This window comes from Ursus arctos, unplaced genomic scaffold (assembly GCF_023065955.2).
Source record: "Ursus arctos isolate Adak ecotype North America unplaced genomic scaffold, UrsArc2.0 scaffold_13, whole genome shotgun sequence".
NCBI lineage: Eukaryota > Metazoa > Chordata > Mammalia > Carnivora > Ursidae > Ursus > Ursus arctos.
Genome location: NW_026622797.1, coordinates 48,732,959 through 48,760,050, shown reverse-complemented (window position 1 = coordinate 48,760,050; position 27,092 = coordinate 48,732,959). Strand labels below are relative to the sequence as shown.

At 39.1% G+C, this 27,092-nt stretch overlaps 1 long non-coding RNA gene across 1 annotated transcript; it reads left to right on the top strand.

Moving 5' to 3' along the window:
- The first annotated feature begins 186 nt into the window (after window positions 1-186).
- On the top strand, window positions 187-23,624 carry LOC130543549 (uncharacterized). Its single transcript, XR_008958986.1, has 2 exons — window positions 187-307; window positions 21,919-23,624. It is a non-coding gene; the product is annotated as an uncharacterized LOC130543549 (long non-coding RNA).
- Window positions 23,625-27,092: the final 3,468 nt, after the last annotated feature.

The following is a 27,092-nucleotide window of genomic DNA, read 5'->3' as shown; positions in this document are numbered from 1 at the left end:
CCTCGAGCTCATTAACGAACCATCCCGCCCACCCCGAGGTCGCTAGGGCCCCTGGGAAATGTAGTTCCGAAGGCCACAGGAGCGGTTGAGTTTTGCCAGCAAAAGAAATACAGTACCCAGGTCGCTTTGGGCCTCTACAACCCCGCCCCCACGAGGCGTGCACGCCTGCGCACTGGGGCCGCCCCTCCCCCTCAGGTAGCGCCGGACTGCCAGTTTCTGTGGAGGTAGAAGGTTCAAAGTTGCTGTATTCTTTCTACGAGTCTGTGGGACCTGGTGGAAAGAAGGCCCTTGTTCTGGTGTGAGGAAGGTACTCCACTATAACTGCTCCAGGGCGAGAAGGAGAGTGGAAAGTGTTTGACAAGTGCTTTGCTAACAGTTTGCTCCAGCGGTTTGAGAGGCGAGGACTGTGGTTAGGACAGTTGTACTGCAGATTGTTTTTTGTGGCAGTTGGTCCGCCTGTTACCCCGCTCCCTCCCCCGTCCGACCGCTCATTGGCTGAGACTAGAGAATGACGTCCTCGTTGGTGCGTGGGTATCCCCAGGCTTTGGCTCCTTTCCCGCTCTTGATTGGTAATTGGGTGTGCTCGGTTGTTCCTGATAGGTTAATCTTTTTTCTTTACGATGCAAAAACCGTATTTCAAAAGCTGAGCCATCAGCGGTTTCCGAGCCCTAGCATGGGTCTGAGGAGAACTTCTGAGCCCTAACAGCCAATCATCCTTTTCCTCGCGCTTTAGTCAAGGTCTCCTCCCACCATATGCGGTTCCCACAGCCAAGCTTTGGCCATCTGTCTAAGGACAAAGTTCCAGGAGGATGCATCGTTTTAAAAACAATCATCAGATTTGGATTGTAAAAGGTTTTTTACGGTCTATGCATAATGGTGACATTCTCCGAGAATGTTTAAGAAAGTCTCCTTAATCAGGGTGAACATTGATTCATTTAATTATTGCGTGCTTAACGTGTCAGTTGCATGGGATACAATCTTAAACATCATTGCTGCTAGAATAGGACTAATGTACCACATTTAGTGGGAGCACAAAGGAAGAAATTGTCACTTTTATCTAAAGTGGTAAGGAAAGTTAATAGTGACCTGCCTGCTAGGTTTTGGAAGAAACCTGGAAATTTTGGTGTGTTGGGGAGGGGTGGAGATCATTTACTTACTACAAGAGTAAATTTCTTGGGAAACTTTTTCAGATCTTGAAGTCAATCAAAAAGTATCTGAGTATCTGAGTTTCTTTTATTTCCAGGAACTGTGATAAGTGCTGGAGATACTAGATGAAAATTGGTCTTTTTCGATCAGGAGAACTAAAACCTATTGAAGAAACATGCTGGCAAAATGAAAATAAACTGTGTCGGTACAAAGAGCAGTGGTAGAATAGGAAGACTTCTAGAGGAGTCAGGCTAGGCTTCACAAGGGAAGTCAGTTTGAGCCAAAATTTAAAGAACCTTATGTGAAGGGCAAGTGGGCAAGTAGCAGGAAATTATTTAAGGCAGGATGGCAAATACATATATAATGAGAAAACATGATATATTCTGAGAAATGCAACTAATTTGAATGTTACAGATTAAAGCAGGGAAAGGGGGATATCTAAAAAGAGGTTAGACAGATAAGCAGAGGTCAGATTATGAACAGCAATATATATATATGTCAAATAAAAGTTTTAAATTTCATCATTTTATACATAATAGGAAGCCATTAAAGACTCTTGAGCTAAGGAGTATTATAATCAGTGCTATGTATGCAAAAACTCCTCCTGACAACTGTGTTCAGGGTAGATTGGAAGAAAATGAGAACAGTAAAGAAGCTATTGCCTTTGGGCACCTTGGCTGGCTCCCCAAGTTGGTAGAGAATGTGACTCTTGATTTTAGGGTCTTGAGTTCAAGCCCCATATTCAGCGTGAAGCCTATTAAAAAAAAGAAGCAGCAGCAGCAATACCTATTGCCTCAATACTTATAAAATACAGGGATCTGAACCATAGAGTGACAGTGCTGATCATAAGAAAAAGACAGATACCAGAATTATTTATGAATCAAATTCAACAGAACCTAGTGATTAATTAAATGTGGGTTTAAGGGAGAGAGAATAATCCAAAATGACTTCCAGGGTTTTGACTTTAACAATAAGGTAAATAAAGGAATACGAGCAATTTTTAAGAGAAAAATGGTAAGTTTGGCTAGAGCGCGTTGAATCTGAAGTGCTTGTGGGACATCAAGACAGAAATAACAAGTAAGTTGAATTTAAATAAAAAATTTTTTAAAAAAAGAACAAGTAAAGAGATGAATATTTTTACCTGCCAACAAGAAGTCTGGCCTAAATGTAGAGATTTGAAAAGCATCAGTGTAGAGTATGGAGAATATTTTTGGGTTGGTTGCTGTTTTTAACTATGGAGTTTTACATTCATTTTCTCCTCAAAATATCCCTATTAGGTTTGATTTATGATTCTTATTTTGCATATGAACAAACTGAGACAGCTAGTAAATTGCAGAGTCAGGGCTTAATGAGTATGTACTTGGGAGTAAATGAAAAGTGGGAAAATGTTTAAGTGAAAAATCAAATATAGATTATGAAAAGGTTAACTAAAAAAATCAAAAAGTTTTACCACATCGTGTGTTACTAAGGAGATGAGGAAATAGTCTTCTACATTGCTAGTGGAAGTACACATTCACAAAATATATACCAATATATACATTAGATTTTGATCTTGGCAGCATCTATCAAAATTATATAGTAGTTTCCAAAAAAAAAAAAAATAGTAGTACCACTCCTTGTGGTAGACGCTGTGATGTACCTCCCAGAATGGCTAAATAAAGTATGACATGTCCGTCAGTGGATTATTATGCAGCCTGAAAGATAATATGAAGTCTGTGAACTATTCCTCTCATCTCCCTGTAGGGAGGCTCCATCTGCTAAGCCCTGAATCTACCACTGCATTTGCAATGAGGCCACACTCCCGTGCACTGCTCCCAGTCGATGACTGAGCATAGCAGGATGTTCCGGCAGGTTCATTCCTGCAGGATGCGGGATTCCTCTGATGTGTGACTTTGTCTTAAGGAATCCCAAGGTTTAAGCCTGTCTAAAACTTTCTTATAACTATGTTGCAGTCTGAGTCACTGACTACCTCAACCCTTCATATGCCCCCACCCTTCATGGGGCTCAGATCAGCATCTCTATCTGATTGTCTCCAGCTCCCTCCTTTTTCTCCCTCACAGGCATCTCCTCCAGTAAGTCTTTTGCATGTCTAGTCCCATCTTGGCTTCTGCTTTTGAGAACACTTTAACAATGAGGAAATTGTTTAGGCACTGATATGAAAAGACCTCCAAGATAAAATTTTAACTGAAAAAAAGCAAGGATCGGAAGAGTGTCTGTAATATGCTAAAATTTTCATACAAAAGGAAAGATATGTATTTCCTTGTATATGCATAGACTGATCTCCAAAAAGACCGCAGGAAACCATTTGCTCAGGGAAGGTAAATGGCTTGAGAATCAGGGATAGGAGGGAGAATTTGTACTCTATTCCTTTCTGAATTTTGATTCATGAAATGTTGCCTTTTCAAAAGGTGAATAAATAAAATTTAAATGAAAAAGTAGGGGTGCCTGGAGGACTTAGTCAGTTAAGTGGCTGACTCTTGATTTCAGCACAGGTCATGCTCTGGATTGTGACATTGAGCCCCACCTGGAGCCCCACCTTGAACTCCCTGCTTGGCGGGGAGTCTGCTTGAGATTCTCTCTCTCTCTCTCTGCCCTTCCCCCCGTTTGTGCCTCTTTGTGTGTGTGTGCACACGCACATTCTCTCTCTCTCTCTCAAATAAATACATAAATCTTAAAAAAAAAAAAAAGGACTTGGCTAAGAAAGGAGGAAGATCGAATTGAACCTACCATAGTCGAGAGAAGTTCAGAGTTTGGTTTTGTTATTAGTTTGTTTTTAATAGGAGGAAGAAGCTTTTCATATACTGAAGGGAAAGAACTGGTGGAGAAAGAAAAGGTAAAAACATAGGAAATATTGGGGCTAAAATATGGAGCTTCTAGGGGACAAAATCCAAACAGAGGTAGCTTCACACGAAAAGGGAGGAATCTTCAGAAGGTGAGTGGGAAGAGTAAGACTAGGCCCCCGTGAAGGAAAGGGAATTGAAGAACTGAGAGATTCCTAGCCTCATTATAATAAAAGTAATAATTTCTATATAACATGGAAAGAATGATCAAATGCAGAGGAAAAAAAGCAGTAGGGCTTGAGCAGGGGGCTTGAAGAAGGAATGATGGGCTTGGCATGGGTTTTTTTTGGCAAGTAACCAGAGTGAAAATGAAAGCTAATGTTGAATTCTAGGCATTTTATATAAATTAGCTAATATGATCCTCACAACCATTCTATGAGGAAGATATGTATTATCTCCATTTTGCAGATAAAAAAAAAAAACCTGAGGCTCTAGGAAAATAAATTATGGAGTATTACAGTTAGTGATAGGATTTAACCGCAGGTTTCTATGACACTAGAGGACAATACTGTCAAGTATTAACAGGGCCATTTATCAAGATCAAATGATCCTATTGAGACAGTCCATCCTCTTTGTCTTAAACTCCACTTTGTATATGTTAAAAATCACTACCTCTACTTTCTTTTTCTTAATATTTGATTGATATCAGTCATCTGTTTCCACTTTCTCAGTGCGCAGAAGAGTCAGAGGGCTTATGAAATACAGAGACTGTAGGATTGCCACAGCCATTGAGATGTTCATTGTCTTGTAAAAGAGGCCTTCCTTGCCTTTGCTCTTCCATTCAAACAGCAACAGTTCTCTGGCCAATCAGATTTCAGAGTATTAATTGCCATGTAAATACCTGTAACTCTTCTGGGAGGCATATTCAGACTATTTAAACATTGATTAAAAGTCTGAGAACAAAGCTCCATTTAATAAGGATGGTCTAAGCTAAAAAGCTGGTAGGGAAACAGATTCTGGTATCTTTAATACACAGTCAGTGTCAGGGAAGCTGAGGAAGAGGAATGAGAGGCAATGGGGCTTAAGAATCAGGCCTCTTGGGGTGCTTGGGTGGCTCAGTCAGTTAAGCATCAAGCTCTTGATTTTGACTTGGGTCATGAGATCGAGCCCCAGGTCAGGTTCTGGGCACAGTGTGGAGTCCACTTGAGATTCTCTTATCCCTCTCCCTCTGCCCCTCCTCCCACTTGCATGTGGGGGCTCTCTAAATAAATAAATAAACAAAATTTTTATAAAAAGAAAAATTAGACCTCTTCCTGCTAGAACTAGAATTAGACCTCTTCCTGCTAGAACTCCCAAACTAAGCGAGGGATGCCCACCTGCTGCTGATAGGGCGTGGGAAGAGCTGACAGCCTCTGTCAGTTTAAGGCTGCTGTAACAAATTGCCACAGACTGGGTAGCTTAAAACAACAGGAATTTATCCTCTCACAATTCTGGAATCCAGAAATCAAGGTATACCAAGGTTGGTTCCTTCTGGGAGAATCTGCTGCATGCCTGCCTCCTAGTTTGGTGGTTGTCAATAGTCCTTGGCCGTCATTGGCTTGTGGTAACGTAACTCCAGTCTCTGCCTCTGTCTTCACATGGCCATCTTCCATCTATGTCTGTGTCCAAATTCCCCTCTTAAAAGGACATTAGTCATATTGGATTTAGGCCCCACCCTAATCCTCATTGTACAAGTTACAACCTCATTGTAACTTTTATACATCTACAAATCATTTCTAAATAAGATCATACTCTCAAGTTCAAGGTGGGCATGAATTTGGGGGGAACACTATTCAACCAGCAACCATGCTCAGTTTTGACTGTCACTGAATGAGGGGCCATCCTGAAAAAAAGGAGGCAAATGATCTTTTCCCTCACCCCACACAATATTCAGTGGGAATGGGAGGGAATTTTTGGCATCCCCAGAGTGGGCTTTCTTATTTATATTTTTCTTTTCGTAAAGGTAAGTCTAGGAGCTCCTAGGTGGCTCAGTCAGTGAAGCGTCTGACTCCTGATTTAGGCTCAGGTCGTGATTCCAAGGTCCTGGGATCTAGGGAGTCTGCCTCTCCCTATGCCCCTCCCCCTGCTTGTGTAAACACGTGCTCTGTTTCTCTCTCTCACATGCTCTCTGTCTCTCAAATAAAATCTTTATTTTTTTTTAAAGATTTTATTTATTTATTTGACAGAGACAGCCAGCGAGGGAGGGAACACAAGCAGGGGGAGTGGGAGAGGAAGAAGCAGGCTCCCAGTGGAGAAGCCTGATGTGGGGCTCGATCCCAGAATGCTGGGATCACACCCTGAGCCGAAGGCAGACGCTTAACGACTGCGCCACCCAGGTGCCCCTCAAATAAAATCTTTAAAAAGTAAAAACAAAAATAAAAAATAAAGGAGAGTCTAACTACAAGAATGTTATTAAAACACTCCCTCTCCGTCTTTTAGCCGTATTTCTCTGCTCTGATGACAAAAACATGTCATGGTGAATGAATCTGATCTTTAGAAATTAGCCTTGGAGGGGTGCCTAGCTAGCTCAGTCAGTAGAGCATGCAACTCTTGATCCCAGGATCTCAGGGTCGTGCGTTCAAGCCCCATGTTGGGCGTGGAGCCTACTTTTAAAAAAAGGGGGGGGAAAAAGTAGCCTTGTAAACAGATTACAAGATCTTCTTGTTCTTATTATCATTTTTTAGTAGATTAAGTATGGGAAAATGTAGGATTTTTCAAATATACAGTAACTACAGTGTGCTACAAAATAACAATGAAGTAGGTCTATTCAGCTGATGCGTATCTCAAAGAGAGCTGGGGATTTTTTTTTTTTTTCATTCAAAAAAGAAGAAAATTCCAAGTAGGATCAGGACTTCATAGCTACCTTATTTGTCTTTTTGGCTTTGCTATGTTTTCAGAAAAACAGAAAGAAAAAGAAATAGGAAGTTCACAAATATGACTTTGCCAACTACCTTTTCATTCTTTAAACTTCTTAGCCCCAATACAGCACAGATCATTCTCCGACATCTGAATGTAGCCTGCCCTGGGCTCTAAGCAAAAAACAAATAAATGATAATCACAGAGATATTAATAAGACCTAAATCATATGCCAATAAGGAATTTGGAAGGTTTGGCCTAAACATTAAAGTACTGAGTTCATTCGACACAGATAGAGAACCACAGTGACAGAAAAAAGTGATGGTTTCATCCATTTGTTCAAGTCAGAAGGAAAGGTAGGTGTGCCCCACTTCCAATGGATTAGTCATGAGGAGAATTGAGCTGCACATCTTGCAAATCAGGTTCAGTGCATATGTGATAGAAGGAGTGAGCAAAATCATTACTATTTTTTAATGCTTATACCCTTAGTCATGACCAGTTATAAGCTATGTGGAAGTCAAGTTTGAATATGGAGATAAATTACCACAGTCTACTCTAGTTCAGGGAAATTTATTGAAGAGATTTACCAGGTTGTTTCCTCATGGTTCAAGGCTCAACTCAGGATCATCTTCCAGAAGTCTTCCCTGGCCTCCCCAGACTAGGTTGGGTGCCCTCTTCATGTTGGTAACACCTGTGAGACCTCTTTATGCTTTCTTACCTTAAGCGTATCAGGTTTACCTGTCTTTCTTCCCAGACAGGCTGTGAGCTCCTCAGTGAGCAAAGATTAGATTGGTTGCTTTCCAAACTATATGTTTGATTATTTTTTGGCTGAATATACAATTCCAAGTTGAAAGTGAAATTTCCTCAGAACCCTGAAGGCATACCTCCATTATTTTCTAACAGTCAGTGGTTCAACTGTATTAGAAATCTGTTTTGGGATGCCTGGGTGGCTCAGTTGGTTGGGCGTCTGCCCTGGGCTCAGGTCATGATCCCCGGGTCTCGGGATCAAGTCCCGCATCAGGCTCCTTGCTTGGCAGGGAGCCTGCTTCTCCTTCTGCCTGCCACTCCCCTTTCCTGTGTGCTCTCTCTCTTTCTCTCTCTCTCTCTCTCTGACAAATAAATAAAATATTTAAAAAATAAGAAAGAAAGAAATCTGTTTTACCCCCCTACTTTAAAAAAAATTATTTTTTAAAAGATTTATTTATTTGATAGTGCATGAGCTGGGGCAGGGAGGGCTGAGGGAGAGGGAGAGGAAGAGAATCTTCAAGCAGACACCCTGCTGGGCATGGAGCCACACATTGCTGATCCCATGATCATGGCCTGAGCTGAAATGAAGAGTTGGACACTCAACTAAATGAACCACCCAGGTGCCACACCCCAAAAAAGATTTTGTTTCTAAATAATCTCTACAACCATTGTGGGGCTCGAACATACAACCTGAGATCAAGAGTTGCGTGCTGTACAGACTGAGCCAGCCAGGTTCCCCTAGGATCTATTCTTTAATCATGGAAATAGAATCTATCAGAATGTGTCTGGGTATGGGTATTTTGAATTCATTTTGCTCTTTTATTTTCTCTTTGACTTTCCTTTCTCCTCTTCACTACCATCACATCACCACTCCTTTTTGCACCCTTGGAGGACTCTGATTGACTCTCATGTTGGACCTCTTAGACTGATTTTTTAAACTAATCTGTACGCCCAATGTGGGGCTCAAACTCACAACTCTGAGATTAAGAGTTGCAAGCTCTTCTGATTGAGCCAGCCAGGTGCCCATCTTAGATGATTCTTAATGCCTCTTAATCAGTTCTTTCTCTATCCTCTGAGGAGCCAATACTTACATTAGGTGCCTTAGCGTTTCCCTTCTCTTAGAGAACAGCACTCCTGTTTTTGACTTGGTGCTAAATGTCTGATGCCTTTGGTTTGACAATATTTTGCCCATATGAAGAATGAAGTAGATAACGGAAGGTCTACTGTTCTACGTGCAATTCTTCAATTAACATCCCAACTCTAAAGTCTGTCACTGCATTTCCTTGTATGCCAGTTCCAGCAGCCCCAACACTTAGAGGTTTGTGGCAGACCACCTGCATCTCTCCACCCTTGTAGATGAGGCCTGTAGCTTCCTCATTCCATGTGTCAGAATAGTCTCATAGAAATGTTTTAGGGGTGTCTGGCTGGCTCAGGCAGTGGAGCATGCAACTCTTGATCTCAGGGTTGTAAGCTCAAGCCCCGCCTTGGGTATAGAGATTACTTAAAAAGAAATCTTTGGGGGAAAAAAAAAAGGAAATGTTTAAAAGCTCATTCTTTGGTCTCTTCACTACTGTTTTATTCCTCTTTGTGCTTCTGAATCTCTATTTCAGTGATGTCGTAGGAGGGACAGGCAGAAAAAAAAAGGGACAGGAAGGAAACATATTCACCACCCCCATCTTTAACTAGAAGCAGGAATCATGGTACAAGGGCAAAGGCTATGTCTATTTTACTCACCAATACATAACCAATGCCTAGAAGCTTATAGTATTCCATACACACTTAGTAATTTGTTCAATAAAAGAATGCTTCAGGTATCCAAAGAGTTTATCCTTCCTTTGCATGACTTACCATCTACAGTAGCCAAGTGAACATGGCAACAGAATTGGGGAGGTAGCACTCAGCTTTTTGTTTCTTTGTTTTGTCTTTGTGTTTTTAATAGACTTTATTTTTTAGAGCAGTTCTAGATTCTAGAGCAAAATTGAAAGGAAGAAACAGATTTCCCATGTACTTTCTGTCCCCACAAATGTGTAGCCTTCTCCCTTATAGGGATGTAGAACTAGTTTTAAGGATTCAAATACATCAAGAGAAATGAAACAAAGATGATTTTATCCATGAGGGGGGAAAAAAGAGTGCTTCACGTAGCTAATCTTATTTTTTTTTAAGATTTATTTATTTATTTTAGGGGAGAGACTCTCTAAGCAGACTCCCCACTGAACATGGAGCTGGACATGGGGCTCGATCCCACGACCCATGAGATCGTGACCTGAGATGAAACCAAAAATCTGGCGCTCAACTGACTCAGCCACCCAGACACCCTGAGTAGCCTAATTTTAAGAATGAATTAAACTGAGGGGGTGCCTGGGTGGCTCAGTTGGTTGAGCATCTGACTCTTGATTTCAGCTTGGGTCATGATCTCAGGGTTGTGAGATTGAGCCCAACTTCAGGCTCCACACTGGGTATGAAGCCTGCTTGGGATTCTCTTTCTCTCCCTTTCCCTCCCTCTCCCCTGTCCTCCACCCCCACCCCCAACTTGTACTTGCACACATGCTCTCTCTCAAAAAAATAAAATAAAAATAAACAAATAAAAATAAAATAACTAATGAAACTGAAATTGAAGGTGGGAACCACTGTCAGTGAAGTAGATCACGAGAAAGAATATGCCTGATTAAATATTCTCAGATATAGTTGAATTTAATATCTTCTCATTGACTTTATTATTATTGATTGATAAGTAGTATCTAGCCTATATACCTATATACTTTTTGTAAAGTTTTGATTAAAGTTGCTTTTTTAAAACAAGACTCATAGTACACTAACTTCTCTTAAACTCTTTGGTCTCCATACTCCTTAACCCTCTTAAAAATTGAGGACCCCAAGAACTTTTATATATGTGGGTTATTTTTATAAATATTTAGTGTATTAGAAATAGACACTAATATTAATTTTAAATAGTTTTTATTTAAACATAACAATAATATACCAGCACATTTATATGAAAAATAACTGTTTCCCAAAACAAAAATAAAATTAGTGAAAAGAATGTCATTGTCTTATGTGTTCATAAATCTCTATATTTGGATTACAGAATACAGGTAGATTTTCATCTCTACTTTTGCATTCATTCTATTACAATAGGTTGTTTTGGTTATGTTTTATTGATTATGTTTTGCTATGAAGAAAATCCAGCATCACACAGATACATAGTTTCAAAAAAGGAGAGGTATGAGGTGCCTGGGTGGCTCAGTTGGCTAAGCATCCAACTCTTGATTTAGGCTCAGGTCGTGATCTCGGGGTTGTGGTATCGAGCCCCACATCAGGCTCTGCACTGAGCATGGAGCCTGCTTGAGATTCATTTTTTCTCTCTCTCTCCCTCTCTCTCTCTCTCTCCCCCCTCCTCCCTCTCTCTCTTTTTCTCTCCCTCTCTTAAAAAAATTTTTAAAAAATTAAAAAAGAGGGGTTTCTTAACAGACTTTTCAGATATTTATGTGGGTATTATATTCCGATACTATATCAAAACTTAACAAGTGATAGTGTTCTTTTTTTTGTTTTGTTTTGTTTTTTTTTTTAAAGATTTTATTTATTTATTTGACAGAGATAGAGACAGCCAGCGAGAGAGGGAACACAAGCAGGGGGAGTGGGAGAGGAAGAAGCAGGCTCCCAGCGGAGGAGCCTGATGTGGGACTCGATCCCATAACGCCGGGATCACGCCCTGAGCCGAAGGCAGACGCTTAACCGCTGTGCCACCCAGGCGCCCCGATAGTGTTTTTTTTTAAAGATTTTATTTATTTACTTGAGAGGGAGAGTGCACAAGCAGGGGGGAGGGGCATAGGGAGAGGGAGAAGCAGGCTCCCTGCTGCACAGGGAGCCTGACGTGGGGTTCAATTCCAGGACCCTGGGATCATGACCTGAACTGAAGGCAGATGCTTAACTGACGGAGCCACCCAGGCACCCAAACAAGTGGTAGTTTATTAAAGATGATTACAACATAATATTTGAAACCAATAGCACTGAAGTTTTCATATTCTATTATCTAAAAAATCAACATTGGTCTATCCTGAACTTGAATATATCTTTTTTTCACACATTAATCATTAGTCATTTGGAAAATGTTTTCCAGAGTTATGCAAATCTGACAAATGTTGACACATTCCCTGATCATAAAAATCATATTTGTTAATATCACCATGGATCTCATCAGGAAACTCTTTAAGAATTGAGAAGATATCAAGCTCACAGTGTCAGTTTTTCAAAATACTAATTTTTGCTTGAAAACTCAACTGTTATCATTGGTAACAAATACCATCAACTTTTTCTTGAAGGAACAGTGCCACTTCATTCATTTCCTTTTTTTTTCTTTAAAGTTATATATTTTTTAATTTTTAAGTAATCTCTACACCCAACATGGAACTCAAACCTACAACCCTGAGATCAAGAGTCGCATGCTCTACTGATTGAACCAGGCAGGCACCCCCACGTCATTCATTTCTGAGAAAATGCCAAATACCCAAGTCTGAATAATCCTAGTTTTTCAGGCAGGTATTCTTTCAAGTAGAAATGATAGTCTGTGGGAAAAAGTGGCTACTTCAGCTCACAGTTCCAGTGATTACACAAGCATTTTCAAGACAACCATTGTACTTCAATATGCAGCAAAAGTGCTTTGTTCTGCTTTGTCAGACAAAGCACTTGTCACACAAAATATAAAAAGTTATGTACTCTAGGGTCAAGATTTAATTAAGCTAATAATTGTTATGCTTCACCAAGGACATTCCTATACAGACTGGCATTTTCTTTATTGTGAGTATGGCAGTGAAGAATACAGTGAATACTAGTACGATTTGGTGCCATTATCTCATACATGTTGAGACACCAGCAACGTTACCCACCATTGATTGCTCTTGCACCATTATTGAAACATCAATGCAGTTTAAAAAAAAAAAAGGCAAATAAAATCTTAATATTACTATGAAAATAGTTTTAACCTTATAGACTCCCAGAAAGGGCATTAGGGATGCCCAGGAGTCCATGGACCATACTTTAAGAACTGCTTGGTAAATAGCTAGTACCCTACTTCATAAGTTCCCGAGGGCTGCTGTAACAAAATATCACATATTGATTGTTTAAAGCAACAGAAATTTATTCTATCACAGATCTGGAGGCTAAAAATCTAAAATCTGGATATCAGTAGGGCCATGTTCGCACAGATGTTTCTTCCACCTTCTGGTGGCCCCAGGCATTCCTTGGCTTATGGCAACATAACTCCAATCTCTGCCCCCACGTGCACATGACTTTCTCTGCGTGTATGTCTGTGTGCTCTCCTCTTTTTATAAGGACACGAGTCATTGGATTTAGGCCCACTGTAATCTAGCATGAATTTGTAGGGGAGGAAAAAGTTTTCCTTTACCCTCTTAGGGTCCCTAGCTGGGTCTGCAAAAACTTTTACGTGACACAGGAGAACTTCATAAGGAAATGAAGACTCATAGAAACAGACCTGAGATTTTTATGCTAGATTTGATGAAGAGTAGACAGTTGTGGAAGAATATGATAAGTTAAAGGGAATAAGTGTAGTAAACTGGGGGAAACTTAGCAAGTCCTGTCTTGTTCATATTCTTAGGGTCCCTTTGTTTTCCTTCAGAGATAAGGATACTCCTTTCCCCTGGGATGTTGGGAGGCTACCTCTCACATGAGTGTTTTATGATCTCTTTCAGGGGATGAGAGAGGTGGTCGGGACGACTTTACTGCTTCTGCTGTTTTCTCAGACTGCTTCAGCTTAAAATATTCAATATGCCAAGCTGCCATATTTTGGAGTAATGTGTCCTAACTCCTATCAACCTCACCTTAACTAATTATATCTACAAAGAACCTATTTTCAAGTAAGGTCACATCCTAGGTTCTAGGTGGACATGAATTAAGAAGGACACTACTCGATTACTTGACTACTATACCCACCAATATTCCCTGTAGGCAGGTACACCCATCCCAGAGCTGCTATGAGTGTTGGCAGCTAAAAGTTCACCGCTGTCGGTTCTCCATCTAGAGAATAAGCCCTTGACAAAGGGAACTGTTTAATCTAAGAAGGTGGTTACCCCCTCCCAGAAGCAGCTCGCAGCTCACAGTTGGTCTTCTTGCCTCAAGGCAGTACCTTTGTGGTGCAGGTCGTATACCAGAGGTCCCCTTGGGATAAGGCTGAATGAAGCTAGTCTCCCGCTGAGATGATAACCTGACTTCCTTCAATCCCTTTCTTTTGAGAGCATAATCTAAAATAATTCCTGAATCACTTTTCACCTCTCTGATTTGCAAATATATAACGATTGCTGCTTTTCACTAAAGATAGGGCAATTGGACAATGTTACACATTCTCAGTGGGAAGGTAAACTGATGTAATCTTTCTTGAAGGCAGTTTGGCAATATGAATTTAAAAATTTAAATACATATCCCCTTTAACCTAATAGTTCCACTTTGAGAACTCTTAAGATAAAGTAATCCCAGGGAAGGGGGGGTGAAGTAATCCCAAGCAAGTGTGTAAAGATATATGTACAAAGATGAATATGACTATGGTTTTTATGATAAAAAAATTAAAAACAGTTTAAATATTGGTTAATTAAGTAATAGCATATCCCTTCAGTGGATTACGCTACAGCCATTTAAAAGAATGGTATGGATCTAGTTTGTATTAATAGGGAGGGATGCCCATTTATATCACAGAGTAAAAAAACCCAGAAATTTTAAAAAATACTAAAAACAACACAATAGATTATTTAAAAATTGCCAAAATATTCTTCATTAGCACATCTCCCAAATATTTCTGATCATGCATTTTTTTGTCTCAAACTATTAAGAAATTAATAGGAATTCTACACTATTTTTATTTTAAAATCATAATGGGGCACCTGGCTGGCTTCGTCAGTAGAGCATGCAACTCTTGATTTCGGGGTCATGAGTTCAAACCCTACATTGAGCATAGAGCTTACTTAAAAAAAAAAAAATCATAAAACACAAAACATCAACTGGCCTAAGTTTTGTTTTAATATATATACCTTCATTTATTTTACTGGGAAGGAATCTAGTGAAAAGAGCAAGTTAATATTTATAGGCTAAAAAAGAGTTGGTCCCTACTGGTAGGGAAAAAAGAATATTTTCTTCCAATTGTCTACATGTCTCCTATACAGGTTAGAAAAATTCTGGGTGACGTTTTACCATGCCTATAACTGATACATAAAATATCCCTCTGATTGTGTAAATTAAGTTTTCCAAGAATTATAGATAATCCATTTCTAGAGAGCTTATTAAGAAATTTTCTTTCAGCCTCTGCTGGTTTTTAGTAATTAAGGAAGAAGAAAAAATTCTGCTCAGATTCCATCTATCTTTAGTCTTCAAGTATAAACCACCAGAGACCCCTTAAAAGTCATGTTTTCATTATCTTAACAGCTACTTTCCAGTTGTACCATTAAAATATATCCCGTTAAATTGTTTGATGCTCCTTGGACAAGAACTCACACAACACGTTCCTCTTGGACCTTAATGCCAAGGAAATTATCTCTGGAATAATTTCTTTATATAATCTACCGAGTTTTCCTCTTTGCTATGGTGATTAGGAAGCTCAGTATTACATTTCAAACTTGCCTAGAGTAACTGTGATTGGCTATGTGGTAGGTATTTTTCCTATTCAACTTCCAATGATTTTCATTTGTTTTTTTTTTATTTCTGTTTTAATTTAAATATGTTTGTATGCATCTCTTATAAACCATATTTCATCATTTATGGAAACTTTTATAATTTATATCTTACCTATTCATGAATATAATTCTTTTAATAACTGACATTTCTTATGGATTTATAAAAGCTATTTTCTACACACTTGAATGATAGAGGGAAAACTTATTCTTTCTAGGCAAGACACGAAAAAGGAAAGAAAATAAACTATTACTGCATACCTACTATGTGACAGGTGCTGTCATAGGCACTCTTTACATTATTTCTTTTTATTCCTTTAACAATCTTGTGAAATAAGATCCTACATTTAGAAATGTTAAGCGATTTGTTGAAGCTCACACTGTTAAATTCAGGAGTGGACCTCAGATTATGATTCTTAAAACCATGCTTTCTACCTTGTATTACACTGCCTCCAGATTTCATGACTGCTGGAGTCATCAGCAACAACTAACAACTGTACCTTCTTCAAAACATTTTTCTAGGGCAGTGCTTTCTCAAACATTAATGCACAGAGGCACCTACGTGGCTCAGGTGGTTAAGCATCCTACTCTCGATTTTGACTCAGGTCATGATCGCAGGGCTCTAGGACCCAGCCCTGCATCAGGCTCTACACTTTGCCCTCAGCAGTGAGTCTGCCCCTCTGCACGTGTGTTCTCTCTCTCTCTCTCTCTCTCTCTCTCTCTCAAATAAACAAATCTTTAAAAAAGATAAAGCATTAATGCTCAAAGGAACCACCTGGGAATCTTGTTAAAATGCAGATTCTGATTCAGTGGGGCTGAAGAGGGGCCTAAGAATCTTCATTTTTAACTGCACCCAGATGGTGCTAATGCTGATGCTGTTGATCATGGGCTACACTTTAAGTAGCAAGTTTTCAGAGTCTGTTAACCCTGGAGTGATCCAAGTAGTTACTATATCAAAGCTATGAAATTGAATACCTGCAATATTTCTAAAGTTGCCAACAAAAGAATCAATGCAATGGTGCAGTTATTATATACAACTTAGAGAATCCTGAGGCCTTGCTTCCTGTGTATGGCAGCCTTACATAGGTAGAACCCCCAAGCAGGTGGTTCTTTAGATAACTGGGGGGAAAATCCAGTTCACTAAAACACCTCATTTCCTAATCATGTTGGTTAAGTATATTCTTTCAAACCTACCAGCCTTCTGGGTGAATTCAGCTTTCATTCAGATGACTCACGATACTCTAAGCTCCAATTATGATTACCTCCCTGCATTTTAGCCACCATGGCAGTATAGGAGATTAGAGACACAGAGTAACCCTCTCATATAGATAATAATAATAATACTTCTCAACAAAACAAAACATCTATTGAAATACATTTCTGAGATACTAAAAAATTAAGGAATAACCAGAGGCCAAAAACCAAGTGAAAGCAGGAATCTGGAGAGGTAAACAAAAACAAAAGGAAGATTTTATGGGCAGTGGGGGTGTCTTCTGAACTCTATTGAGCTTGGACTAGAGTTCTAATGACTATGAAGGGCATAGGGACAGGAGACAAACCTATGATTCCAGCCAAGGTGGGGAGTCTAATAGGAGATCCTTAACCCACACACATACTCATACACAAACTAGAACACAAAGGTCTACACTTTTATCAAACAAATAAAAACACTTGCCCTACACCAGAGGACAGCAAGAAAACTTATCTCTCTTGATCTTGGCTCTAAATAGAAGGGGGGACAAAGCTACCCTAATAATTTGCCAAACACAAGCATGGGTTCATGGCCCAATTCAAATTACCTATTGTTAGAAGACAATTCTTAATGAGTTGCTCAAGTTTCTGCGCATCTTGCGAACAGAGGCACTGACTGTCTTTGTTCTAGACTATCTTTTCAATAGTTTACGTAGTGAGAAGTCTTGGAAGATACTGATGGTTCTTCCTCTGGACCAGAGGAAGGTGTGTGTACACCCTTAGAAGATAGCCATAGAGTCTACTCTGGAAAAGAAGGCAGGCATGATTACTGCCAATTATAAAATACGCATGTTCTGTAAGTTCAAGGTTCCTTTCCTGTAATGCAACCCACTGCATGTACAGATGTCACCTGGCCTGCTCTGTGTTGCCTCTGGGAATTGGGCCTTGGGGAGCCAACACAAATGCTGACACTCTCGCTACTGCTATTGCTTTGAGTAATACCTGTCCTTGGTCTCTGACCCAAGAGTAGTGTGTCTTCTGCCAAAATCCATGCAATTAAAAAAAAAAAAATCCATGCAATTATGGCAGGCTAACTGGCGAGTAAATACTCAAATCTTTCACAGTTCTTAATGTGTAGGTCATACCACCGAACATCTTATGCTTATGGGGGGCCTGGCTGGCTGTTGGTAGAACATGTGACTCTTGATCTTGGGGTCATGAGTTTAAGCCCCACATTAGATGTAGAGCTCACTGAAGGAAGAAAAAAAAGAAAGAAAGAAAGAAAAGAAAAAAAAAAAAACCTATGCTGAAAATATTTTAAATTGGTCCTAAGTCATGCCCCTAGAAAGCTAGTTCAGGTCTCAACTTATGATGGATTATGTCCCAATATACCCACTGCAAATTGAAAATATTGTAGGTTGAAAATGAATTTAATACACTACCTAACTAGCCTACTCTAAATGTGCTCAGACCCTTACATTAGCCAATAGTTGGGCAAAATCAACTAATACAAAGCCCATTTTATAATGAATGCTAAATACCTCATGTAATTTATTGAATACTGAAAGTGAAAAACAATGGTTGTATGGGTGTAGAATGGTTTTAGGCTTTTGTTGTTGTTGTTGTTGTTTAAAGATTTTATTTATTTGTCAGAGAGAGAGAGCACAAGCAGGGAGCAGCAGGCAGAGGGAGAAGCAGGCTCCCCGCTGAGTAAGGAGCCCATTGTGAGACTCAATCCCAGGACCCTGGGATCATGGGATAAAGAGTAACTGGAAGGGGATAGCCATTTGAAATAGGATGATAAGCAAAATGGCTAATGTTGTACCAGACCCTACTCTTGCCAGCTCACAAAAGCAATTAAGTTTCCAGGAATTCTGTAAGCCAGTTGAAAAACAGTCATCACTAAAAATTAAATTCTATCAACTTAAGATTAAATAAATTTTATAAAAACAAAGGTAATAAGTATTTAAAACAAATCACTTCCTAACTATTTTGCTACATTTTACTACTATCCACACTTTTGAGGTTATTCCTGTCTATCGTGTCTGTACGGCAGAAATGCTACGTAGGGGAGTGCTACTACTGCTCATCTTCCTAAGCTGAAAGCAGACACTTAACCGACTGAACCACCTAGGCATCCCTGGTTTTAGTTATTTTATTTATTTTTTTCATTTTTATTTTTTTATTTAAAGTACAATCTACCCCACCCCCACCCCCGCCAACATGGTGCTCAAACTCACGACCCTGAAATCAAGAGTGTCATGCTCCACCAACGGAGCCAGCCAGTAGCCCCCAGAATGGTTTTAAGTGTATTGGTTGCTTACCTGTGTGATTGGGTAGCTGAGGCGGAGCTGCAGCTCACTGCCACTGTCCAGCATCATGAGAGCGTGTATACCATACAGGGCTAGCCAGGGAAAAGACCAAAATTCAAAGTACAGTTTCTGCTGAATGCATGTTGCTTTTAATAAATTGACAGTGAAAAGTCAAAAAAATCCTAAGTCGAACCATCATTAAGTCAGGGACCATCTGTATAAGCAAGAGAAAATCCTCCCCTGGAATGAGACCTCAAACAGTTCCCATAGATAAAGTACCAAGGAACCATGAGCTTTTAGTCAAGTCATCAAACACACAAGAAAATATGGTACCATGAATTAGAATCAGTTTCACAAAAACTTTAAATATTAGAATTATTATTAGATATAGAACATAAAATAAGTATGTTTAATACCCTTAAAGCAATAAAAGATAAGATTGAAAATTGGAGCAAGACACAAGAGGCTGTTAAAAAAATGAAGTCAAGTTTACCAAGGAACCAGATAAGCCCTCTAGAAAAGAAATATATAATTGTTGAAGTGAAAAATTTAACAGATGGGTTAAATAGCAGTAAATGCTGCTGCAGGGGTACCTGGGTGGCTCAGTCAGTGAAGCATCCGACTCCTGATTCAAGATAAGGTCATGATCTCAGGGTTGTGGGATCGAGCCCCCATGTCAGGCTCCAGCTTAGTGCAAAGTCTTTACCTCTGCCCCTCCCCCACTCACTCACTCACTCTCTCTCAAATAAATACGTAAGTCTTAAAAAAGAAAGGAAAGAAAAGAAAAGAAATGCTGCTGCAAAAAGAATGAGTACACTGGAAAATAGATCTGAAGAAATTACCCACAATGTAGGACAGACCAAATATGAAAGCAAGATTAGAAGCAATGTAAGATAGAGTTAAAAGGTGTACATATGTTAAATCAGAGTTCTAGAAGAAGAAAAGAGAAAGAATGAAGAGGCAATATTAAAAGTCAAATGGGCCAAAAATGTTCCAGAATTGATGAAAGAGACTGTATTAGTTTCCTGTCACTGTCACAAATTACCATAACAAATTACCATAACCATTACCATTAACTTAGAAATTTCAATCCTATCACTACTATCACAAATGACCACAGTTTTCCATAACTTGTTACCATAACCATAACATTACCATAACCAGAGATTGTTAGTTTCCTACCACTACTGTTACAAGCTATTATAACTTACCATTACCAACAACACAAATTTATTATCTTAACAGTTCTGTAGGTGAAAAGTCCAACTTAGGTCTCATTGGGCTAAAATCAAGATGTCTCCAGGGCTGCATTTCTTTCTGGAGTCTGTAGAAGAGGATCTGTTTACTTGCCTTTTTCCAGCTCCTAAAGACAGCCTGAATTCCTTGGCTCATGGCTCTCTTCCTCTTTCTTCAAAACCAGCAACAGCAGGTCAAATTTGTCTCATATCACATCATTTCTGACCTTCCTTCTGCCTCCCCCTTCCATATCTAATCCCTTTGTGATTATATTGGGCCCACTTAGATAATCCAAAATAATCTCCCTATTTTAAAGTCACCAGATTAACAATCTTAATTTCTGGGGGCGCCTGGGTGGCACAGCGGTTAAGCGTCTGCCTTCGGCTCAGGGCGCGATCCCAGCGTTATGGGATCGAGCCCCACATCAGGCTACTCCGCTATGAGCCTGCTTCTTCCTCTCCCACTCCCCCTGCTTGTGTTCCCTCTTTCACTGGCTGTCTCTCTCTCTCTCTCTCTCTCTGTCAAATAAATAAATAAAATCTTTAAAAAAAAAAAACAATCTTAATTTCATCTGCAACCTTAATTACTCTTTGTCATGTAACCTAACATATTCATGGGTTCTGAGGATTAGAATATGGACATTTTTGAGCGGCCATTGTTCCACATACCATAGAATTTACATGTCCCAGAATCCAAATCAATTTTTTTAAAGATTTTATTTTAAGTAATCTGTACACCCAACATGGGGCTTGAACTTACAACCCCAAGATCAAGAATCACATGCTCTACCATCTGAGCCAGCCAGTGCCCCAACAATCAGTTTCAAGCAGAATAAAAAGAATCCATATCTAGTCAAAATTCATACCTAATCATGTCATAACGAAACTTCAGAATGCCAACAACAAAGAGAAAATATGAAAACAGCCAGAGAGAAGAGAGATTTCCTACAAATGGGCAATAATTACAGTTGACCTAACAGCTACAACTAAAGGCAGAAGAAAGAAGCACAAAATCTTCATTCTGTTGAGAAAAACTAATAGTCCATCTACACTTATTTACCAAAAAATTATAAAGAACAAGTGACAAAGAAATTTACTAATCGAGTGTAAACTCAGAGAATTTTCCACTCAAAGACTCTCAGGATGTTCTAAAGGGCAAACTTTAGGCTGAAAGAAAGCACACATCAATCTGAAATGCAAGAAGGAATGTTGAACAAAAAACTGCAAATGTGCATTAGCCATATTTTTTTTTTACTAGAATATGCTGTGTAATAAACCACACCAAAAACTCAATGGCTTACCAACAACAAGCATTTATTCTCATGCTTATTGGGTTGCAGGTCCATTGTGGTTTAGCTGATCTAGGCCCTCTCAGCACTGCAGCAAACCTCAGGCTACAGGTTGGGCTCAGGTTTGCTCTTGTCTCATTCTGGGAGCAAGGGCTGAAAGATAAGTAAATATTACTTACCAATGTCTGTGTCTCCCACTAGATCATAAGTACTTTGGGAAATGGAAGGAGCATCCTTTATTCACTGTTGAATTCCTGGTAGCTAGTACTAGTGCCTAATACTAAGTGGAAATTCAAGAATTTTTTGCTAAAGAAATTCATAAATCAACTGTAGTTGCCATTATGAATTACAATTATGAATGGCACTCATAATTGCCAAAGAACCCGACAATTGGTAGGTAATTAGTAAGGGTTTAATATTTTTAACCACATTAAAGGAGAGAGGGAGGAAAGAAAGAGAAATGAAAGGAGAGAATGAAACTTGATTAAAGTGAATGTATCTAGGCAGATAGCCTCTCCTCTGCTGTCCTGCCCGCTGCTCCCTTGTGGTATATTCAATAAACTAGTATCGCCTTTAAAACAAATAATAAATAAATAAATAAAGTGAATATATCTAAAATGAACTATACTTACCTATTAAACCTTTCAATTCAGGGGGCATCACAATGCCGGATTTTGAGCTGTACTACAAATCTGTGATCACAAAGACAGCATGTACTGGCACAAAAACAGACACATAGACCAATGGAACAGAATAGAGAACCCAGAAATGGACCCTCGGCTCTTTGGGCAAGTAATCTTTGATAAAGCAGGAAAAAACATCCAGTGGAAAAAAGACAGCCTCTTCAATAAATGGTGCTTGGAAAATTGGACAGCTACATGCAAAAGAATGAAACTTGACCACTATCTCACACCATACACAAAGATAAACTCCAAATGGATGAAAGACCTCGATGTGAGACAGGAATCCATCAAAATCCTAGAGGAGAGCATAGGCAGCAACCTCTACGACATCGGCCAAAGCAACCTTTTTCATGACACATCTCCAAAGGCAAGAGAAACAAAAGATAAAATGAACTTGTGGGACTTCATCAAGATAAAAAGCTTTGCACAGCCAAGGAAACAAAAAAACTAAGAGGCAGCCCACGGAATGGGAGGATATATTTGCAAATGATGCTACAGATAAAAGACTGGTATCCAAGATCTACAAAGAACTTCTCAAACTCAAAGCGTGAGAAACAAACAAATCATAAAATGGGCAGAAGATATGAACAGACACTTTTCCAATGATGACATACAAATGGCTAACACACACATGAAAAAATGTTCAAAATCATTAGCCATCAAGGAAATTCAAATCAAAACCACACTAAGATACCACCTTACGCCAGTTAGAATGGCAAAAATTGACAAGGCAAGAAACAACAATTGCTGGAGAGGATGTGGAGAAAGGGGATCCCTCCTACATTGTTGATGGGAATGCAAGTTGGTACAGCCACTCTGGAAAACAGTGTGGAGGTCCCTTAAAAGCTAAAAATTGAGCTACCCTATGACCCAGCCATTGCACTACTTGGTATTTACCCCAAAGATACAGACGTAGTGAAGAGAAGGGCCATGTGCACCCCAATGTTCATAGCAGCATTGTCCACAATAGCTAAATCGTGGAAGGAGCCGAGATGCCCTTCAACAGATGACTGGATTAAGAAGTTGTGGTCCATATATACAAAGGAATATTACTCAGCTATCAAAAAGAATGATTTCTCATGGGGCGCCTGGGTGGCACAGCAGTTGGGCGTCTGCCTTCGGCTCAGGGCGTGATCCCGGCGTTCTGGGATCGAGCCCCACATCAGGCTTCTCCGCTATGAGCCTGCTTCTTCCTCTCCCACTCCCCCTGACTGTGTTCCCTCTCTCACTGGCTGTCTCTATCACTGTCGAATAAATAAATAAAATCTTTAAAAAAAAATGATTTCTCAACATTTGCTGCAACATGGACGGCACTGGAGGAGATAATGCTAAGTGAAATAAGTCAAGCAGAGAAAGACAATTATCATATGATTTCTCTCATCTATGGAACATAAGAACTAGGAAGATCGGTAGGAGAAGAAAGGGATAAAGAAAGGGGGGGTAATCGGAAGGGGGAATGAAGCATGAGAGACTATGGACTCTGAGAAATAAACTGAGGGCTTCAGAGGGGAGGGGGGTGGGAGAAAGGGATAGGCTGGTGATGGGTAGTAAGGAGGGCACGTATTGCATGGTGCACTGGGTGTTTTACGCAACTAATGAATCATCAAACTTTACGTCAGAAACCAGAGATGTACTGTATGGTGACTAACATAATATAATAAAAAAACATTGATTTATTTATTTTTAAAGATTTTATTTTTTTATTCAACAGAGATAGAGACAGCCAGCGAGAGAGGGAACACAGGCAGGGGGAGTGGGAGAGGAAGAAGCAGGCTCATAGCGGAGGAGCCTAACTGCTGTGCCACCCAGGCGCCCCAATAAAAAAACATTAAAAAAAAAAAACCTTTCAATTCATTCAGCCTGTGGATAACAAGATAAGTTTTATTGTTATCTTGGCCTTTTGAAAATAGCTCTACAAAATACAAAGAGGCATTTTTTAAATTCATAAGCTATTCATCTGTTTCTATATTTGAACCTCAGATGTTTTTTAAAAGTTTTATGAGGAGTTCTGAAATTGGATTTTATAAATTTACTTTGAAACAACTATTTATGCCTCAAGGTTTTTTCGAAATTAAAAACAGTTTGAAAATCTAATTTTGATTTTCTCTAAGCAAGGTTTTTTAAAAATTTAGTTTAACATTTTTATAATATCTATATTAAAGCTACCTGATTTCTCACAGAATCCCTGAATGTGAAGGTTTTCCCTCTCTACCCCTGTTCCCCCTCCATTTATCTTTCACAAACATTGCCCCCCAATACATCTATTGCATCCTAATTCCTTCTTGACAGCTACTCCCTGGAAGACCCAGTCTTCACAGGCACTGACCATATTTTCCTTATATAGTAAACAGACTCTCAAGAAGGGAATTTGGGGATTGCGTTGCTCACCTAAGTACAGCATAAATGAAGTGAAATTAGGATACTAATAATCCATGCAGAACTGCTTCATGGGCTTATGGGCCTCACGTTCAGAAAGGCATCATAATTAATTTTATCTTTGAACTTGTGTTTTGTAAGCGAAGCTCATTAGGACAATGGAGCATTCTTGTGAGCAACCGAAATACACCGGGAGGCAAGGAGGCAGCACATGCAGACAAGGGTTCAGACCCAGGGGCACAGCAAAGCCTGGGTATGGAGCAGCTGACCTGGCAGCCCAGGGCTGCACCCGCCTTTGCCTGGGCCTGGGCCTGGGCCTGGGTCTGGGTCCAGACCGGTGTTGGTGATGATGGCAGAGGCAGCACAAGCAGCAGAGGTGGCTGCATCGGCACAGATCCTATTTTTCTGGCCTGAGTCCCCAGACAGGAACTGCCAGCACTCTGGCAAGAAACACTGTCAACAAATTATTACAAAATGAAAGTGTGCATGTGGCTATTGTAATAAATCATTTCAGAGAGTTCTCAAAATTCTTAAGTGAGTTTAAATTCCAGAGGTTTGAAAACAACAGTATTGCAAAGAAAGTATTCATAGTTTTTACAAATAATTTAAAGATTGTCACATGTAATGAAAAGAACACTATTTTCATATGAAGCTGTAGGTGAGCAAATTGAGAAGGAAGAGAACTTGAAAATTAATTTTTTCCTTTGAATATACCCTAATAAAATGCAGAAACAGCCGTCTTGAATTATATACAAATCACAAAGCCACTTTCAATTTCTTGTATGACCGTTGCAAATTACTGGAAATGTCAGAAGAAACATTAAAATGCCATTGCATAAATTTACATTTACAGTTAAATTCAGGCTTACAAGAAGCTGATATATATGTAGAATTAAATTTTTTTTAATTTATTTATTTTTTTAGTAATCACTATGCCTGGGGCACTTGGCTGGCTCAGTCAGAAGAGCATGCAACTCTAAATCTCAGGGTTGTGAGTTCAAGTCCCATGTTGGGTATAGAGATTACCTAAAAATATAAATAAAAAACTTTTTAAAAAATCACTACATATATATATATATATATACACACACGTTTGTATATGTAAATAAATATATATATAAAAAATATATAACATAAGTTATATGTTGTATTTTCAATGTAATTTATCAGAAAATTACCCCAGTGTTGTCAAAGTCTATGAAATACTCTTAATAGCTCCAGTAACAGTTGCATCAGCAGAAAGATCCTTCTTGAAATTTAAAATTATCAAAAATTACTTGCAATCTGGCATTTGCCAAGACCAACTGATGTTACTTTCAATTATATTGATTAAAAATGAAGTTGCTAAAAGTATAAATTTTGATGACCTAACAGATGAATTTGCAGGCAAGCAAGCCAGAAAAATCTTAAGATCAATCAAGGTATCACATTAATAAAGTATTATTTATTTAAAATTATGACACCAAAAGTACATTTTTGTAATCAGTAAGTTTATGTTGTTACTAGTGTATCATTGCCTCTATATGTTTTATAAATAACAAAATATTTTTAAGGAAAAAAGTTGTGTTTTAGTATGGCACTTATTTCCTGCTTTTTTGTTTGTTTCCTGCTTTTTATTATTTTTTTTAAAAGAATCCCCATTCCACCTTTTTGTTGTATTTTATATTTTATTTGGGGGGGGGAGTGGGCAGAGGCAGAGGGAGAGAGAGACTCTTAAGCAGGCTCTATGCCCAGTGCAGGCCCGCCACAGGGCTCTATCTCACAACCCTGAGGTCATGACCTGAGCCGAAATCAAGAGTCAGATGCTTAACCAACTGAGCCACCAAGGTGTCCCTGTCTCCTGCTTTTTGAATAAGGGTCTCTACATTTTCATTTTGCAGTGGGCCGAACAAATTACGTAGCTAGCTTTGACAAGGCATGTGTATCGGGGTCCTGAGGTTCCAGAGATACAAAATCTAATATATATATTTCTCTAGTACGTATATAAATATGTATATTTATATATGTATATATATGTATATTTGTATATATATATGTATATATATGTATATATATGTATATATGTATATTTCAAGGAATTGTTACCTTAAGCAATTGTGTGTGTGCAGTCAAGTCTGAAATCTATAGGACAGTCCATTCAGTGGAATTTCTTCCTCAGGTACTTTGCTCTTTTTTTTTTTTTTTAAGTTTGTTTGTTTGTTTGTTTGTTTGTTTGTTTGTGAGACCAAGCACAAGTGGCAGGGAGGGGCAGAGGGAGAGGCAGAAGCAGGCTCCCCGCTGAGCAGGGAGCCCAACAGCAGGCGGCACTTGATCCCAGGACTCTGGGATCATGACCTGAGCCTAAGGCAGATGCTTAACTGACTGAGCCACCCAGGTGCCCCGGTACTTTGCTCTTAAAGGTATTCAACTGATTGGATGAGAATAATTATCCAGTTAATAATAATAATAATAATAATAATAATAATAATAATAGAGGGTAATCTCCTTTACTTAAAGTTAACAACTGTAGAATTTAATCCCCATCCCACCTATGAAATTCCTGGATTAGTGTTTGATTGAATAACTAGGTAGTATAGCCTAGCCAAGTTAATACATGAAACTAACCATTACTGCATGGGATGACATCATAATTAAAAAATGATCTGTTTGAGATGGAGGATCTGAAAAGGGCAAGGCTTTGAGAATTCAAGTCCTGGCTAGTTTAGTATGATGATAAAGATGGCCACAAAAACTGAGAGGTGAGATTCCTTCTAATTATACTAGGGAGT